A 2,804-nucleotide genomic window follows, 5' to 3' on the forward strand; every position below is an offset into this window, starting at 1 on the left:
CTTAATGAAATTGCTCTGTTCCTTTCCTTCTGAAATTGCCTTTGAGGAGCCTGAAAGTATATAATTTCGTGTCATATGTAATATCCATACAATGCATTAGCCCAGCATTCCCAGAAATCATCTTCTTTCATGTAGTGAGTGCTTGTTATGTGACTAAAGCCTGAAAGTCAATACCATGTCTTCCTTAGTGTCTGTGTGTTACTGGCCTGTCTCATGGAGTAAATTCTTTCAGTTTATTTTATTTGCCTGCATTGAGTGCACAGGGCTTTTGACTCTTCCACTGTTGTAACTTCTGTGTTAAAAACAGCTCAGGTGGGAATAACGTTGTAAGGTGCTTGGCTACAATGTACCGTGATTTCTTTTGCCTTTGTCCCTGTTCTATTTTACTGTGAATCAAAGGGTGTCTTGTAGCAGAATCACTTGCGTAAAGAACACAGATTTTTATGCCTTCCTCTCTGTAGGCCATGGGCACAGTTGCTGCATCTTGAGGTATGCAGAGGCATTTTTTTTCTGAAATGGGTCTTTTACATTGAATACAATCTACTTTGTGGTGAGGCTACTCTAAACTCTGCAGTGCTGTGAAAACCAAAATTTGTCTATTTTTATACTTGTTTTGAGACTTCTGGTTCTTTCACACGTCTTTTTCGCCAGTTACTAGCCTTGTTCTAAACGTAACTTTTCCTTGATCTCTCATCAAATGAGCAAAGCAATGAAAAAAATTCATCAAATTGATCTTGCAGAGATCCAAATTACATACTTCTTTAGCTTGAGTATTTCTGAGGATGCCCCTTAAAATTTGGCATTTTTTTTTCAACTACAGAAAAAAAATGAAACAAACATGGGAGATAAGGTTTCACACTGCTCTTGAAAATGCAGCTTCCTTTTTATAGTGTACATTTATAGCTTCATACATTGTGCTCTGAAATTTCAAGCCTTCCCCTTGTTATTGAACACAAAACAATAATTTTTAGTTTAGTTTGACGAGCAGGTAATAGGAAGCCATTTGAGAAGTGAGGAGGGCTCACTTGTAGAAATTTCAAGCAGCTCTGCACTGAATCAACAATCCCAAGAGCACAGAGACATTCCATAGAAATGTCACAGAGGGCTTCTAGCATATTAATCAGGAATTGGCTTAATTAATCAGCTTTCAGTCAGGTTGTTTTTAGAGTTCTTGCTCAGCTTGGGATAAAAGCTCTTCACCATCATAGGGAAAACCCAAGTTCAAGATGCAGATACAGTCCAGACTTGGGCTGTGAGGTGGGGGGACACCTTGCCCCTAGTGATATGTTTGTATTGTGTTTCAGTTTTATTACAAACACACTTCTTTACTCAGCTTTTCCCAGATAGACTTGGTAAAACTTGCAAGTCTACCACTGTTGTAATCACTGTAAGACTTTTCGTATCAGGGCATGGTAATGCCTAACTTGAATTACTTTAACATTGGATTATCTGTTAATATTCTAAAGTTTGGGGGGTTTTTTTGGTTGGTTTTGTTTTTTTTAAAGCAAGACTTATGCTTTATTTTGGAATTTTTGGCTCAGATCAGCCAAGAAATAAACAAAAGGTAAATACTACAGGTTCAGGAGCAATAACCTACTGATAAATAGGGCTGGATGTTGGCTACCTAGAATGTTTGTAACATTTATTTTTCAAAGTACTTAAAACGTTACTGATTGCAAATGCTCCGATGGGAGAAAAAAAAAAAAAAAGAAAAAAAAAAAGAAAAAAAAAAAAAAAAAATCATAAAGCAAGTATTTTCACTGAAGTGCTTATCCCAGGTGCGTTGGGGTCCGTGTGGTGTGGTTTTGGGAGTGGAGGAGCAGCCTCAGGGGTGGCTCCTGTGAGAAGCTGCTGCTCTGCCATGAACATCTTCAAGAAGGGGAGAGGAACTTCTGTAAGACCTCAGTGCAGAGAAGAGGTGAAAGTGAAGGCAATCCCAGAGGAGAAAGGAGTGCCGGAGCACTCCAAGGTCGGAGGGGGACGAGGGGCTGGAGCAGAGGTTCCCCTGCAGCCCACGGTGCGAGGTGGGCTCGTCCCGCTGCATCCCCGGAGGACCCCGTGCCAGGGTATGTGACTGCTCCCGAAGCAGCCGCGGCTCTGTCTGTGCCTGCGGGACTGCACGTGGCGGGAGGGACTCGTGTCGGAGGGGTTCCCGAAGAACTGTCCCCTGCTAGAGGGACCCTGCCTTGGAGCGGGGACGGCTGTGAGGGGTCCCTCTCCCTGAGTAGGAAGGCGTGGCCATGAGCCCCACAGCTTTCCCCCTGTGCTGCTGGGGGGAGGATGTATAGAGATCGGGAACAAAGGAATTCGGGCCCGGGAGGAAGGGACGCCTGGGGGTAAGGTGTTAAGAGCTCGGTTTTGTTTTCTCTTTGTCCTGTTTTGATTTGACTTGTGATAAACTAAACTTGATTTTTTTCCCAGGTTGGGTCTGGTTTGGCCTGTGACCGTAAGTGGTGAATGAAACCCTCCCTATCCTCTTGACCCACCAGGTTTTGCTTGGATTTGGATTTTCTCCTCACCATCCCTCAGCAGGGGGGAGAGGAGAGCCAGGGACTGCCTGGTTCTTTCTTACCTGGGCCTAAGCCATGATACCTGAACTTTAAATCCACAGCACCCCGTGGTCTTTACTGATGTGGGGAGAAAGAGGAAGAAAGTGCGTGTGAGCTGGTGTGTTTACTTACACTGAGAGACAAGGAACATGGAGAAGCTATCTTTGCTGTGTGTGGAAGTAGGTTCACTTCGACAGATTTCTCCCTGGAATTCTACATTTGGTTAACTCTTAATTCTGACAGCATTTGAATCTC

The sequence above is a fragment of the Calypte anna genome, chromosome 13 (assembly GCF_003957555.1).
Source record: "Calypte anna isolate BGI_N300 chromosome 13, bCalAnn1_v1.p, whole genome shotgun sequence".
NCBI lineage: Eukaryota > Metazoa > Chordata > Aves > Apodiformes > Trochilidae > Calypte > Calypte anna.